This window comes from Apodemus sylvaticus, chromosome 9, assembly GCF_947179515.1.
Source record: "Apodemus sylvaticus chromosome 9, mApoSyl1.1, whole genome shotgun sequence".
Lineage (NCBI taxonomy): Eukaryota > Metazoa > Chordata > Mammalia > Rodentia > Muridae > Apodemus > Apodemus sylvaticus.
This window is the reverse complement of record NC_067480.1, coordinates 65,746,797-65,764,483: the sequence shown is the minus strand read 5'-3', so window position 1 is coordinate 65,764,483 and position 17,687 is coordinate 65,746,797. Positions and strand designations below refer to the sequence as shown.

Below are 17,687 nucleotides of genomic sequence, written 5' to 3'. Positions count from 1 at the left end.
AGCATCTCAGGAGAAAAGAAGAGGCCAAGATGGAGGTAGACAGACAGGAAGTACTAGAGCCACAGTGCTAGAGTGACTTTAAATAGCCACAGGTAGTTATGATATCATAAAGGTTAGAAAAATTGGGATAATTTGTCTAATCTAGGTGGGAAGCTTTTATCATTATCAATTGGTTCTGAAACTATTGTATTGTTCAGATACCAACTACCAAAATTTAATCGGATAGACCATCTAAATGGCCCTATAACCTGTAAAGAAATAGAAGTGGTCATTGACAGTCTCTCAACCAAAAAAAAAATCACAGGACCAGATGGCTTCAGTGAAGAATTCTATCAGACATTCAAAGGAGACCTAATGCCAATACTCTTCAAACTGTTCCACAAAATGGAAACAGAAGGAACATTGCCCAACTCATTCTATGAAGCCACAATTTCGCTGATACCAAAACCACACAAAGATCCAACAAAAAAAAAGAGAAAAAGAGAACCTTAGACCAGTTTCCCTTATGAATATTGATGCAAAAATACTCAATAAAATTCTTGCCAACTGAATCCAAGAACACATCAAAACGGTCATTCACCATAATCAAGTAGGCTTCATCCCAGGGATGCAGGCATGGTCAATATACAGAAATCCATCAATGTAATCCACTACATAAACAAACTCAAAGAAAAAAACCACATGGTCATTTCATTAAATGCTGAAAAAGCATTTGATAAAATTCAACATCCTTTCATGTTAAAGGTCTTGGAAAGAACAGTAATTCAAGGCCCATACCTAAACATAATAAAAGCAATATACAGCTTTTATTAAACTAAACTAAACTAAATGGAGAGAAACTTGAAGCAATCCCACTAAAATCAGGGACTAGACAAGGCTGCCCTCTCTCATCATATTTATTCAGTATAGTATTTGAAGCTCTAGCCAGAGCAATTAGAACAAAAGGAGATCAAAGGGATACAAATTTGAAAGGAAGAAGTCAAACTATCACTATTTGCAGATGATATGATAGTATACATAAGCGACCCAAAAAACTCCACCAGAGAACTCCTACAGCTGATAAACAACTTCAGCAAAGTGGCTGGATATAAAATTAGCTCAAGCAAATCAGTAACCTTCCTATACTCAGAGGATAAACAGGCTGAGAAAGAAATTAGGGAAATGACACCCTTCACAATAGCCACAAACAACATAAAGTATCTTGGTGTGACTGTAACCAAACAAGTGAAAGATCTGCATGACAGGAACTTCAAGTCTTTGAAGAAAGAAATTGAAGAAAACCTCAGAAGATGGAAAAAAATCTTCCTTGTCTTGGATTGGCAGGATTAATATAGTAAAAATGGACATCTTGCCAAAAACAATCTACAGATTCAATGCAATCCCCATCAAAATCCCAACTCATTTCTTCATAGACTTAGAAAGAGCAATTCTCAAATTCATCTGGAATAACAAAAAGCCCAGGATAACTAAAACTATCCTCAACAATAATAGAACTTCTGGGGGAATCAGTATCAACCTCAAGCAGTGCTACAGAGCAATTGTGTTAAAAACTGCATGGTATTGGTACAGTGACAAGTGTGGAAGTTGGAAGTTGTAGCATGTCACAGCATGCCCCCACAGTATACCCTTTTTCCACACTTCTTTGCTTGCAAATATTCATTGCAGTGACTTGTTGGTCTGGTATGATTTCTCTAGCTTCTATTACTCTTATCAAAAAATATAAAACAGCTCACAAATTTGCATATCATCCTCGTGCAGGGGCCATGCTAATTTCTGTATCATTCCAGTTTTAGTATGTATGTGCTGCCAAAATGAGCACTGGTCTTTTCTTTATGCTCCAAGATGGTCCTTGGATTTGAAGAGCACTGATTAAGATTCACACATTATAACTGAGAAAACCAAAGCCAAAGGCATCAATACCCTGTTTTTCACCTGAAGATGAAACTAGTCAGAAGGTGAAGGCATTCTTTCTTCCCCAGCCTTTTGATCTAGAGTGCATGGATTTGAACTTTGAAACTATAAGGGAAGCCTTGGGTTTTAACACAGCTATGATTATGGAGATAAATGGCCTTAGTGACAATCAAACAAGGGTGTATGAATCAGACTCAGATTCATGTTTCCCACCCATTCATTGTAAAATGCTCTCATTGCTATTTGTCGTCCTCCTTTTTAAGTCCACCGAGTCATTTGTGATAGCAGACTATTCTTGAGTCTGAGAACTTGCTCTGGAGTGTGGCCAATGTACCCTGTTGCAGGAGATAATAAAAAGATCCTGCAGGTTCCCACGTTACCTCTGGCTACTTTCTTCCCCAGCATGCTCCCGCAGAGCTACTCTCTGCCTGCCAAATCTCTGGCATGGCCACAGCTCCCTAGTTCCCTTTGCTGCCACACCAGACCCACACAATGACCATCCATCCCACCGTCAGCCACCACAACAACCAGCAACCCGGTAGAAACAAAACTCTAGAAGCTTATAATTAACCAAACAAATTTATGTATCAATAAATTCTCACTCATTTTTTTATTTGATGTAATCTTTATTTACAGTTCAAGTTATTTTCCCTTTTCTGGCTCCCCACTCCCCGAAGTCCCATAGGCCCTCTTTCCTTCCCCTGTTCCCCAATCCACCCCTTCCCACTTCCCTGTCCTGGTATTCCCCTACACTGCTGCACTGAGCCTTTCCAGGACCAGGGGCCACTCCTTCCTTCTTCTTGGGTATCATTTGATATGAGAATTGTGTCTTGGGTATTCCAAGCTTCTAGGCTAATATCCATTTATCAGTGAGTGCATACCATGAGTGTTCCTTTGAGACTTGGTTACCTCACTAAGGATGATGTTCTCCAGTTCCATCGATTTGTCTAAGAATTTCATGAATTCATTGTTTCTAATGGCTGAATAGTACTCCATTGTGTATATATACCACATTTTCTGTATCCATTCCTCCATTGAGGGACATCTGGGTTCTTTCCAGCTTATGGCTATTATAAATAGGGCTGCTATGAACATAGTGGAGCATGTATCCTTATTACATGCTGGGGAATCCTCTGGGTATATGCCCAGGAGTGGTATAGCAGGGTCCTCCAGAAGTATCATTCCCAGTTTTCTGAGGAACCGCCAGACTGATTTCCAGAGTGGTTGTACCAGATTGCAATCCCACCAGCAGTGGAGGAGTGTTCCTCTTTCTCCCCATCCTCGCCAGCACCTGTTTTCTCCTGAGTTTTTCATCTTAGCCATTTTGACTGGTGTGAGGTGGAATCTCAGTGTTGTTTTGATTTGCATTTCCCTGATAACTAAGGATGCTGAGCATTTCTTTAGGTGCTTCAGAGCCATTCAAGTTTCCTCAGGTGAAAATTCTCTGTTTAGCTCTGTACCATATTTTTAAAAGGGTTATTTGTCTCTCTGGAGCCTAACTTCTTGAGTTCTTTGTATACACTGGATGTTAGCCCTCTATCAGATGTAGGATTGGTAAAGGCCTTTTCCCAATATGTTGGTTGCCATTTTGTCCTGTGGGCAGTATCCTTTGCCTTACAGAAGCTTTGAAGTTTTATGAGGTCCCATTTGTGGATTCTTGTTCTAAGAGCATAAGATATTGGTATTCTGTTCAGGAAATTCTCCCCTATGCTTTCCCACTTTTTCCTCTATAAGTTTGAGTGTGTCTGGTTTTATGTGGAGGACCTTGATCCACTTAGACTTGAGCTTTGTACAGGAGATAAGAATGGGTCAATTTGCATTTTTCTACAGGCTGACCTTCAGTTGATCCAGCACCATTTGTTAAAAATGCTGTCTTTTTTCCACTGGACATTTTTAGCTCCTTTGTCAAATATCAAGTGTCCATAGGTGTGTGGGTACATTTCTGGGTCTTCAATTCTATGCCATTGATCTTCCTGCTTGTCTTTGTACCAATACCAAACAGTTTTATCATTGTTACTCTGTAGTGGAGCTTGACGCCAGGGATGGTGATTTCCACAAGAGATATTTTGTTTTCACTATCCTGGGTTTTCTGTTATTCCAAATGAATTTGCAGATTGCTCTTGCATTGAATCTATAGATTTCTTTAGGCAAGATGGCCATTTTACTATATTAATCCCACCAATCCATGAGCATGGGAGATCTTTACATCTTCTGATATCTTCTTTGATTTCTTTCTTCAGAGGCTTAAAGTTCTTATCATACAGATCTTTCACTTGCTTAGTTAGAGTCACACCAAGGTATATAATATTATTTGTGACTATTGTGAAGGGTGTCATTCCCCTAATTTCTTTCTCAGCCTGTTTATCCTTTGACTAGAGGAAGGCTACTGATTTGTTTGAGTTAATTTTATATCCAGCCACTTTGCTGAAGTTGTTTATCAGCTGTAAGAGTTCTCTGGTGGAATTTTTGGGGTCACTTAAATTTACGATTATGTCATCTGCAAATAGTGATATTTTGACTTCTTTCTTTCCAATTCGTATACCATTGACCTTCTTTTGTTGTCTAATTGCTCTAGCTAGAACTTCAAGTACTATATTTAATAGATAGGGAGAGAGTGGGCAGCCTTGTCTGGTCCCTGATTTTAGTGGGATTGCTTCAAGTTTTTCTCCACTTAGTTTGATGTTGGCTACTGGTTTGCTGTATATTGCTTTCACTATGTTTAGGTATGGGCCTTGAATTCTTGATCTCTCCATGAAGGGATACTAAATTTTGTCAAATGTATCTATACTCCTGAGATTTCCTTTCTCTCTCTACACTCAGGTATGTAAGCTCCTCTCTTGTGATGGTAGTTGTGTATGTAGTTCTGTGGCCCAGAATCAGCTCTGTACTCTCCGGCCTCTCCACAGTCCTGAGAGGTTAACTATTTCCCCATGCCACCTGGATATGGTGTAGTGTGGCAGAGGATGGTCCCTAGACAGAGACAGAAACTGGAAGGCTCTTGCCTGAGGGTTCTGGATGGGTTCCTCTGAGCAACAGTGATGATCCTGTGTTCTCAGGCCACTCTGCACTCCTGAGAAGGTACCAGCAGCAGAAGGGGCAGAAGGAACAGAAGGGGAGTGGTATTCAGGAGGGCAGGGAGTCTTGGTGGTTGCTGGGTAGCAAGTCCTGCAAATCCCCCAGCAGCAGCTCTGGGACTCCAGAGGTGGGAAGGGTTCTTACCAAGTGGTCTGAGTGCAGTGTGTTCTCTAGGATGGATCAGGCTATGGTGTCTTCACTGTAGCAGACCTGCCAAGGGCCTGCCCCAGCAGAGAGGACAGGCAGCTGAGTCTCTTTAAGAATGAGTTAATTCCCCACAGGGAGAATGTGCTTGCTTCAGCAATGGCCATGAACACAACCCAGTGATCTGCAAGAAGCTGCACCATCTAATGGCCTGATTAGTTGAAGACATAAAGCAAAATTTCCAAGAAATGGCTTTTCCAGTTTTCTAGGAATCAGTTTTAGGCCAGAGTAAAAATAGTAAGGAGAGAACTCTGATCTACACTGAAAGGCACATGTGGAATCGAGACAAGCACATCACTATGTTGGGAATGTTATGGAGAAAGGCTAGCATGGCATGAGACTCATTCCCTGTCTGGCATTTATTGTGGGAGACAGCAGTGGCTTGCCTTGGTCGTATCTCTCTCTAGATTAATCCAGCCCTGAAGACCTTCAGTTGACATGGCAATCTGAACTCTACACCTGGAACACATGAAAATGGTAGAAATGAGTAATTCAGACTTTCAGAACGAGAGCTATAGACCATTGAGCCACTTGCAATGCTCATCTCTGTAGTGGGTTTTTCCCAAAGACAGTGGGGGAAATGTGGTGTAGCTTTGAAACTATAAAACTCTATTAATTAGCAATGCTGTGCTTACTAAAAATAGAAGCTGCCTTGAGCTAGATTAAGGATATTTTCAGGGTTAGTTTGTAAGAATACAGGAATAGTGGGCTAGAAAGTTGGCTCAGAGGTTGAGAGCACTTGCTGCTCTTCCAGAGGACCCATATCAGATAGTTCATGAGTCTCAATAACTCCAGCTCCAGCAGATCCAAAGCCATCTCCTGAGCTCCTTAGGTACATGGAGAGGCATGACACACATACATACATACATACATACATACATACATACATACATACATACACACATACATACATATTTTAAAAGAAGAATAGAGGGATGGATAAAGGTATGAGGATAAAAGAGCATCTGTACTTGGAGTTGGGGGGCATTGATAACTCAAATGTAACAAGAACTCAGGCATCCCTACTGCCACCACCTTCCCTGACTATGATTGTGAGTTCCACACATTTTCATCTCCCTGAGCACTTCTACCACCAGTTCACAGGGAAAGTGTAATTTGAACAACAGTGAGCCTATCCATTGTGTGTGTGTGTGTTTGCATGTTGTTTGCATTTTTATGTCAGTGTGATTTGTGTGTTTGTGCTGATATGTTGTATAGCTTTGTATCAATGTTTGTATGTCAGTGTATATTTGTTGTGGATAGCCCTGGACTCATATTTTGATGCTAATTCCACTACTCAGAGGGGCTGCAGATGAGGAGTTGCCTTGTGAACCTTCTCCCCACCTTAACTTTTCAAATAAAGGCTTGAGCCAGTGATTGGGCAGGAGTAAGGGGGAGGAGCTCAGGGTTTGGGGGAGGAGAAAAGGATCAGTGCAAAAAGGGGAGGAGCTATGGAGGATCAAGAGGAAGGAGAGGAGCTAAGAGGGATCGATGGAGAGTCTGGAGAGAAGCTCGCATTCGTGGCCTGGAGAAACCATAAGTTATATGGGATAGTATAGATGAGAATAGAGTAGTGTAGTGTAGTGCCCAATCTAGGCTTATAGCTTGTATTGTTACTGATTGAGTTGAGATTTCTTTTATTGGGTAATTGGGTTGGAAACAAAGTAGCAACACATATTTGTATATATTTGTATGTGTGTTGTACATGTGATGGCTAATCTTGGTTACTACGTTGACACACATAGGAAAGGGGGAACCTCAATTGAAGAACTGTTTTCAGTAGATTGACCTGTGGGCAGTCTGAAGGGCATTTTTTTTATTGCAGTTGATGTAGGAAGACTCAGCCCACGGTGGGCAGTGCCAACCCTGGGCTGTTGGCCTGTGATATACAGGAAAGCTAGCTGAATGCGAGTCTAGGGAGAAGGCAGTAACAGCATTCCTCTATGGTCTCTGCTTCACTTCCTGCCTTCCAGTTCCTGCTTTGAGTTCCAGCCCTTGCTTCTCTTAATAATGTATTATAATCAGTAAGCCAAAACAAACAAAAACCCTTCCTCTAGGTGACTTTTAATCCTAGTGTTTGTCACAGTACAGAAAGCAAATGAGAACAATGCATGTATATTTGTACTCTTCTGTGTGTGTGTTTGTGTAGTTGTGTCTCTGAGACTGTGTGATTTTGTGTGTGTTTGTGTGTGTATTTGTACATTTGTACATTTGCATTTGTGTATATTTGTACAATTGTGTTTTATGTTTATATAGGTTTATAGTATGTGTATTTGTGTGTGTTCTAGTGTTTGTGGTTGGAGTGTATGTTTTTGTGCCTGAGTATATGTGTGAATATGTTGTGTGTTTTTATGTATGCCTGTATGTGTGTTTGTTTTATTTCAATTTGTGTGTATAGATGTTGATTGTGCTTGTGTGTAGCTGTGTCTCTTTGGTTGAACATGATGGTATGTGTGTATTGGTGTGGGTATAGGAGTTATTGTTGTTGATGTTTATATTTTCATGTTTCTGGTATCTGTATATTTATTTGTGTGCTTATTTGTGTCTGTGTTAGTACACTAATGTGTGTTTGTGTTTGTAGGTTTATATTTTTCTATATGCTTATGTCTTTGAATATGTTTATGTGTGTTCTGTATATTTGTTAATGTGTTTATGTTTGTATCATGTTTGTATGTTTGAGTATTTCTGTGTGTCTAGGTGTGTTGATGCTTATTTATGTGTGTGGTAGTGTTTGTGTGTTTGCATGTGTGCTTATATGTATGATTTTATGTATTTGTGTGTGTGCTTACATTTGTATACATTTGTATGTTTTTGTGTTTCTATTTCTGTATATCTGAATTGGTGTGAATTTATATGTATATGTTTTTGTGTTTGTAACTAAATTCATGCTTATGTATGTTTTGTGTGTATTTGTAAGGTTTTATGTATTCATGTGACTGTATTTGCATATTAATGTGCATGCTTTTGTGTTTGTGTATGACTATTTGTGATTGTGTATGCTTCATATTTTGTGTGTAATATGAATTTTTATGTGTGATTGTGTTTGTGTTCATATGCTTCTGTTTGTGTATTATTGTGTTTTGTGTTTGTATGTTTGTGCACGTGTTTCTGTGTATTTGCATATGTTTTGTATGTATGTCCTGCATTTTTCTGTGTCTATACATCTGTGTTATGTGTTGTGTCTTTGTATGTTTGTAATTATGTATTGTTTGTATGTTTTTATGTTTGTGTTTGTAATGTGTATGTGTTTGTACATATGTGCATTCATAATTGTTTATAGTGTGTCAGTTTTTGCCTAGGTTTTTGTGTGCCTGTTTGTATTTGTGTATGTGTGAGTTTGCATGTGTGAATTGTGATTGTGCTCATGCATTTTCTGTGTTTGTGCATGTATTATATTTCCATGTATCTCTGCCTATCCATGTGTATGTTTGCTGTTTTGCAAATGTGTGTATTTGTGCATCTCTTTTTACACCATATTGGTGTTTGCATGTGCTTTGTGTATGTTTATGAGCTTATGTTCTGTTGAATTTATTTGTGCTTACATGTGTGAGATTGTATATATGAGTATGTATATGTGTTTCTTTGAATATTTATGTGTTTTCATGCATATTTGATGTATGTGTATTCTTGAACTTGTGTTGGTTATTTTGTGCTTATGCCTTTGCACTTTTTGCATCCATATGTACATATATGTGTGCTTGTGTATTTGTAAATATGCCTGTGTATGTTGAGTATTTGTTGTTTCTGTGTTTGTTTCTGTGTTTATGTGTATTTTGTTGTGTTTTTGTGTTTTGTATGTTTGTATGTTGATGTGTGCCTTTGTTGTTGGGATGTATATACTAGTGTTTATGTGTATATCTGTTTGGTTTTGTGTGTTTCTACATGTGTTTCCATGTTTAGATTTGTTTTATGTGTTACTGTAAATATTAATGTTAGTGTGTGTGCAAGTGTTTGTCTTTATATGTTTCTGTGTTTGTGTTCATGTGTTTTATATGTTTATTTTTTATGTGTTTGGGTGTTTGTATGTATGTGTGGGTATTTCTGTGATCATTTGTGTATTTTGATTTGTATGTGCCTGTTTCTTCATGTTTATATTGTTCAAGTTCTGCTGCTCGTGGAGAGCAATCCACATTGACTAAAGGAAACTCATTAGAAATCCATTAGAATTATAATGAGCTTGATGAAAGTTCTGTCCATTTGTTTTTGTTTGATGTTTGAGAACTAAAGGATTCTGGGAGTTGAAAGAAGAGGCCCTGAAGTAAACAGAGTTTACATCCTAAGGGCAGCTGGAAAGTAGACTTGACTGTAACTACCCATCAGAAAAGAGAGGTGGTAAGGCAGGGGGAGCCTAGCACAGTGAACTCAGCAGGGCAAGAAGACAGAACAGCAAATAGCATGGGGACAAGAATGCAAAGGACCTTCTTCACCTGACCTGGCGACACTACCAGGAGCCCAGCCTGCTCTGCAGTTATGGACAGTGAGCCCACTCTTTGTGCTAGGAGCCACTGTTAACTGGATTTTGTTGCTTTGCAACATTGGAGTCCTCCCACCAACATATCACCTTGTTGCTTACAATACATAGACATGTTTTCCCAGACTCAAGACCCCCACCTAAGCACTTGTGGACAATCAACATTTCCAACAGGGTTAGACATTGCTAGTGCTGGCCCTAAAACACAGCTCTCACAACAAAAAGGAGAAAATGATAGTTTATTATGAGACAAATATGGGTGTGCATGGGTTCTACACACAGAGTCAGGCCTTCCCAAATACTGTGTTCCAATGACAGACATTTCATGAAGTATTTAAAGTAACAACAAAGAAAGTCATAAATCAATACACTGTTCAAGAACATTGGTAAAACTGGAATTGTAAGCCAAATAAGTCCTTTCTCTAAAGCATTTCTTTTTTGATATAGTATTAGTCATTGTCATAGCAGTTAGATGTCCACTGCACCAAATGGAAACAGTTAATAGAGAGGTTGGTCTACTTTAGGGGCTGGGACTTAGGAAAGTGGTTTCATATCACACTAATAAATCAGTTCATGTGGAACTTTTAACACTCTTTTAAAGATTTGCTTTTAAATTATGTGCATGCTTGTATGCCTATGTGTGGGTGTGTGCCTGTTGAATGCAGGTTCCTGTACAGGCTAGAGGTATTATGTCTGAGTGGAACTAGAGTTGTAATCTACCCAACATGACTGCTAGGAACAACACTCAGGTCCTCTAGAAGTGCATTCTATACTTTTAACCACTGGACCATCTGTCTAGCTCTTTACATAGTTTTAATTCATAACAAAAAAATCAATATACATCTTAGCTATAAGACCTACAAAATATAATTCTTATTATATACTTTATAATCGGGCATCCACTGCGTTCCTGTGCTCAGTTTCTTTGTTTAAATTTTAAAGATACTTCTAGAAGTAGCTATAATAAGTCTTTTCACTCTTAAGATTCATAGTTCTCTTTATCACACCATATCTGTACACAATGGAAGTGTTAATAATATACCACTCTGGCATATTGACTATTTTGAATTAAAAGCACTTGAAAAGCAGCAGGTATCAAAAGATCATTCTGACCCATTTTCAGTTTCTTAAATGAAGGAGAAATTCCCATATGAAAAACACTCTGCTATGCCCAAAACAAAACCAACAGTCTCATCATTAAAGACCAGAAACCAAAGCAGACAGGATTTTATGCAGACCTTGAAGAATTTGTTCCTTCTTCAAGACATCCTCTTTGTGAAATTCTAAGTAGCTGACTTTAATGGCTACTTTCGCACTTCATTTCTTTATGCCCTGAAAAGCATCCGTTAGATGAGTCTGTATGCTTTTCTCTAGTTGATTTGTGTTATGTCAGTTTAATTTCAGGCCCAGATGCAAAGAAACTTTCCAATAAGTGGTATTTTTTTCTTTTCTTTTTAAAAATTTATTTATTTATTTATTTACACTCCATATTTTGTCACCCCCCCCATGCACCCTCTGACTTTTTCATATCCCATACCACATGAGTGTGGGCATCTAAATTTTAGGCAAACAAAACTCCCACAGAGATGCAAATGAAAACCAAATGCACACAGAAGAAAGTTCTACAGAAAAGTAGATATTTTGCCCATTTTTCGACTCTAGGCTTTGAAATATAGAAGTAAAGTCTTTAATGAATGTTCCTCTTTTTTCTTGTTTCTTTGTGTCTTATACCAGATGGGTTGAAAATTTTGACTTTGAAAGCAGACTGAGTGGGAACAGTGTTTTCCTCTAAAGAAACAGTTATTGGTGGAGTCCATACAATAGAAATGGACTGTTACTATTGGTATAAGTGATGGCCAAGCAGAGATGTGAAAATGAGATGCTGCTTCAGGTGTCATACATAATAAATCTACTCTTTTGAAAAAAGAGATTGTTTACACTTTAACTGGCAAACAGTGATGATATATTTATAGGGAGATACATACCAATAAAAACCTGGTTATCCCCACTAACCAAACATGGAGAAATGATGAATATTGATTGAAAGAATCATGTATCTTCACTGGGCTCTACCTAACACTATCTTCCCTATCTACTTAGATGAGTTTCATGATTAGAAAATGTTTCAGTCTTTTTCTTTCATGGCTTAAATTACCTGATCCCAACAGTTTTGTCTTGTCAATGTCCATACATGAAATGATCCCACAAAAATGTGCTCAGGGAAAACTTGAAAGGGAGATATTGGAAAAGCCAACTTCTCATTGTGAACAAATGTCTGGCAAGAAATAATGTAAGGGAGAAATAGTTTTTCCTGGCTTAGAGTCTGAGGGGATTATTCCACTGTGGCAGGAAAGGCACAGCAGCAGGAGGAGAGGCCTCTGGCAGAAGCATCAGACACCAGATGCAGAAAGAGAGAGAGACAGAGACAGAGACAGAGAGACAGAGAGAGACAGAGAGAGAGACAGAGAGAGAGAGACAGAGAGAAACAGAGAGAAAGAGAGAGAAAGAATAACAACTAACTTCAACGAATCTTTATTAACAGAATAATATCAAAACAAGCATTTTTTTCAGTACTATAAGAAGATCTTTCCCTGTCCTGACAGAGAAATGTCCCTCTGGAAAGATGAAAATATGTGCTGTGGTTCAGAGGTCCCACCTGACTGCACACCATTTGGCCTCTTCAGGTCAATGGTTTTGGCACCAGCTTGTCTCAGGATTGAGCTTCTGGGATGTGTTTTGGGATCCAACTCCACATATCACAGTAAGTAATGATGTCTCACAAGTCTCTTACCAGTGGAGAAAGACCAAGGCACCCTTTACAAGCTTCCCTTGAGTATGTCTTCAGTGTAGCTTTCCTACGTGTTTTTAAACTTTCCTTATGCAAATTCTTTACTTCAGCATAGAGTCTACCTATGGAACCGTATGTCTACCTTCCTATGCTACCCCCCATCTATGATAGTCATAGATGGCCAGAGGATAGTTCACCGTATCATAACCCAGATCACTCAGTGACAGAGAATAGTAGGGCTACTCTTGTTTGATTTTCAGGTTACTTTTTGTTAACATATGGACACACCCAGGCACTACAGTGTGGCTGTCTATAGGCTACACCATGCTCTCTGCATCAATGGATACCAAGTCCCTTCATCACTGCCATTACCAGGTACCATTCTGAGACCCATGTGATACCTATGCCCATCCAACACTGCACCTACTTGAGCCATTAACCTGTCAATCTCCACTTAACTAAACAAATATTGAAACTATGACAAGTGTTATGTTTCTTTCCCATGAAAGAGTTGGAACTCAGGATAGTGGGCGCCATGAAAGAAACACTGATTGCTTCAACCATAGACAAATAGGCCAATAGGGATAGTCTAGGTCTTTCACAGTCTCAGTAGTGAGCTCATGCAGCAACTGGATAATTTCCCTTTGACAATCTATAAAGGGGGAAATATAAGTGGATCTTATAATTCAGATACAGACAAAAAGAGCAATGTAAACATTAAAGTCCACAAGAAAACAAAGAATGCAGATGTTATCAACCAGTCAGCATGCATGCAGTGAAGTCAGCACTTTTAACAGGTTTAAAATGCTTATTGGAAAGCATTGATTTTGATCAGAAAAGATGACTTGGGCTATCATTTCAGGTTTGATAGCAAGATTTTGATATGAGATCAATGGAAATAGGGTCAAATGCCTAGAATGTTGGGGAAATTGAATTGTAAGGGGATCATTATGGGGGAATCAATTCAGACAGGGGTTTTGTGGGAAGCCATCCTGAGCTATTCGGACTATTGCTTACTCATGGCCCTAAGGTCGTGGCTAAAATATAAGAACAATTAACTAGAGCCTCTCCCGCGGGCATTGGTTTAGCCATTGTCTCAAAGATAACTGCAGAATGATCCTGCCTGCATCATCACCCGCCGACTCCAGTAATTGCGGTGGAAGGAAGTCCTGAGATAACTGCAGCAGGCTCCAGCCTGTGCAAACACCTGTTGTCTCCAACGGAGGACCCTTATCTCTTCCTGCTGAAACTGCTAGGATTGCCCTTCCTTTCTTTGTCCTTGCCTTGGGGTACGCCCCTCCTGAAAGCCTTAAAACCTGTGTACCCCAGAACATTAAACGAGGCTTTGACACAACCCAGATTGGCTTGTCGTTCTTGGTGCTTGGCCTCCCTCCTTCTCTCCCCCCCTTTTTGACCCGCAGGTAGCACCCCTTCGGAACCCTGGAATAACAGACCCGCGGGACGGGTTACAGGGTTTCTTTTTGTTTGTTTGTTTTTTTTTTTTTTTTTTTACTTTTTCATTGATTATTTTATTTATTTACATTTCAAATGTTATCCCTCTTCCAGGTCTCCCCTCTCCAAACCTGGCATCCCATCCCCCCTGCTTCTATGAGGGTGCTCCCCTACCCACCCACTCCTGCCTCACCACCCTAGCATTCCCCTACACTGAGGCATTGAGTCTCCACAGGAAGGGCCTGCCCTCCCATTGATTCCAGATAAGGCCATCCTCTGCTACATATGCAGCTGGAGCCATGGATCCCTCCATGTATATACTCTTTGGTTGGTGGTTTAGTCCCTGGGAGCTCTGGGGGGTCTGGTTGGTTGATATTGTTGCTCTTCTTATAGGGTTACAAACCCCTTCATCTCCTTCAGTCCTTCCCCTAACTCATCTACTGGGGTCCCAATGCTCAGTTTGATGGTTGGCTGGAAGCATTCATATCTGTATTAGTACCCCTCATCTGGCAAAGCTTCTCAGGGACAGCTATACCAGGATCCTGTCATCGAGTACTTCTTGGCATCAGCAATAGTGTCTGTAGATGGGATGGATTCCTAACTGGGGCAGTCTCTGGATGCCCTTTCCTTCAGTCTCTGCTCCATTTTTTTTTTCTACATTTCCTTTAGACAAAAGCAATTCTTGGTTAATATTTTTGAGATGGGTGGATGGCCCCATCCCTAAAGTGGGGGCTGTGCCTATTTACTGGAGGTAGTCTCTACAGGTTCTCACCCCCTTGTTTGGTATTTCAGCTAAAGTCATCCCCATTGTCTTGGGGGATCCTCTTGCTTCTGGGACTTCCTAGTGGCTACCCCCAGCTCCCAATCCCCCACTGCTACACAGACAGGGGTTGCTAAGTATAATCTGAAACTAGCAAAAAACAAAACAAACAAAAAAGATACCATGTTATTTCAGCTTTTAAGAATTACCTTCATTTAATAGGTTTTGGTAAAGGAAAACAGTCCTACCATTCCTCATGCTTTAAGGATCTTCGTTGCTTAGGACCTGTGTCTCTACCATCAAGGCACGACCACTCTCAATTAGTCTAGTAACCCATACAGTGTGCTGAAATTCCTCTCTGTATTACATTATGCAAGCAATACTATTGAAAGTACTTAATATAATATAGTGCTTCTAGACTAAAAGAGAAACCTACAAAGCAAATGTAGAATGTACTAATAACACTTTAATATTTAGCATTATTATTCACAGTGGTTCTAATCTATTTGAAGATCCATAAAACTGATTTTTCTACCCACTGGGGAATAAGTGAGCTTTTTAAAACTAGAGGCCCACAAACAATCCCCTGAGGCACATAAGAGCATAGTTTCCTCCTGATAATCACCCACGATTAGAGCAGACTCTTTCAGATACATAAATTAAAGCAACAAAATGAGGCAGCTATAAATAGCCCTGCTTGCTCACACCGAAGAAGTCATGCTGTACACTACAAATCCTCCCCAAAATAACTTTTGTTCTATAGTTGCAAGCACTGATAAGAATAAGATATAGAACTACCAGATGGGAAGGAATCCTATTTCCTGCTAATCCTTTCTCCTAAACCAGATTGGATCAAATCTCCCAGAGGGAGAAAGATCTGTCTTGATCTGCTCACCCATGGATTAGACTTTAAAAGCCCGTGGGTGTCACCAATCTCACCTACGGTGGGCCCTGAGTTATTCTCTCTCCATCATGGTCATAGCATACCCATAAAAAACGCTTAGGGAGGAGGCACTGTAGGGCCTCACTGTTTTGGAAGTTTTAGTTCAGGTTTCTGTAGCTCTGCAGCTTCTGGGCTGAGCATTTTGAGAAAGGAAATCTGTCAGGAAGTATGTGGTGGAGACAAGTCGCTTACCTTCTGGCAGACAAGAAATGGAGAGAACCTGGAGATGAAGGTAACAAAATAGACTATTGCAGAGCATGCTGCACCCCCAGCAATCCTCATGGTCCAATTATCTCTGAATAGCCACTAGCTGGGAGGAAGCCCTTACCACATACATACATCCAAATCATACAGTATCCACCCATCCCCTACGAAGCCAGAACCGGGCAAAATTGCAGATTCCCATACAGTGTGGTTAGTGTTCTGGAACTGCACCTCTCTTCCCATCCATGGTTGATGCTCCAGGCCCAGACATGAGAACTTTGCCTTAAAGATTCGTAGGTGCTCTTCCTGCCACCATTGGCACCAGGGAGCTGGGAGATTCCACATCCTTCTGTGCACAGCCCACCAGGAGAGAGTGATCTCCCAGCAGGTGCTCGCTTCTGAGCACAGAGGTGAGATCTCCACCTTCTCTCTGGAGGAGAATGGCTAGGAGCACATAGGCCTAAGAGCAGTGTAGCAGCTGGGACGGAAGTCTTCCAGGGTGCATGCGGCTAAACTGCTTCTTCATCTTGGTCTTGCTGTCTCACTGGCCCGGGAGCTGCAGAAGGATGGTTCCGTACCTAGCCTCCTGGTGAAAATGGCGGCATTATAGAGCTTGGGAAGCTGCCTGGCTCACGCTGACTTTCAAGAGTACTTCTGCCTAGTTCACCCTTTGCATTCTTCTCTGTGCCATGCCCTGGGTCGCTGTAGCACCTCCTCCCCCCCCCCCCCCACCCAGGCTCCCAGCGATTGGTTCCCTGCAGTCCCTAGCCTCAGCCCTGGACTGCCCTAGGCCCCAGGCGATCAGCTGGATCAGCTCCAGCCTCTAGCCCTCAGCCTGGTGAACTAACTCATTCCTCCTCAGAGCGTCTCTCTCAGTAAAAAAGTATCTATAGCCTCTCTGAGTAAAAAGTATCTACTGCCTCTTGAATCATAGCTGGATGAGCTAGAATGTTGTTTTGCTCAAGGACTCCCTGGGTGGGGCCTGCAACACAAAAAGCAGTTCCTCACAAACTTCCCATGCTATCCAGGTGGGCCTGAGATAGCCTGCGTGCAAAACAAGCAAAATCAAGAGTTAAAGCCGGAACTGGATTAACTTGTGGGGAAAGGTAGCTAGCTATGGGCTAGGTTTCAACTCAAATGTAAATTCTTTCTACCTTGCCCAATATTCATTTGTATGGCAGGGACCTTAGTCTGGGCCCATTGTTTCAGGATCCACCTGCCCTGAAAAACAATGACTAGAAAAACAAAAAAGAACTTGTGACTGGAATTTCTGCAAAGCCTCGGCAGCCTGCTAAGAATTTTTTTTTCTATCATAATTGGAACCATAATCAAAATATATCCTGTTGGGAGGTAAATGTAGCAGAATTTCTTGCTATAAGATGGATTCTTACATATCTATATTTGCTTGGTTATACTATGTCCCGGTTATAAGGAAAGAGGAGAGTAATCAGAATTGCCAATTGAGATTTTCAGCTTCTGAATGTAAGAGAGAGTTCCGTTCTTCCCAGGAGACACTTTCTTGCCTCTGTAAAATATTATTTTTACAGGCTTCACTGGGCAACCACAGCAGTAATCTTCTTCCAACAAACCCAAAAGAAGATACCCACACAAACATATAAATAACAACAGAAATAACAGGAAGCAACAATCACTATTCCTTAATATCTCTTAACAACAATGGATTCAACTCCCCGATAAAAAGACATAGACTAACAGAAATATTTCTCATGTAAATCTTCAATCTTATCAGAAAATGTTTGTAATTCCACCTTTAATTAATGTAATAATGTTTTTTAGGGCTACCATTTTATCTGCATTATTTTTCATGATAATCTTCAATTTTATTTTGTCTTTCTATATATTTTCTCTATTTTATCAG

General features: G+C 40.3%; 1 non-coding gene across 1 annotated transcript; it reads right to left on the bottom strand.

The window, feature by feature from the left end:
• Window positions 1–1,713: 1,713 nt before the first annotated feature.
• Window positions 1,714–1,819, bottom strand: LOC127693210 (U6 spliceosomal RNA). Its single transcript, XR_007979661.1, has one exon. It is a non-coding gene; the product is annotated as a U6 spliceosomal RNA (small nuclear RNA).
• Between the last annotated feature and the right edge of the window lie 15,868 nt (window positions 1,820–17,687).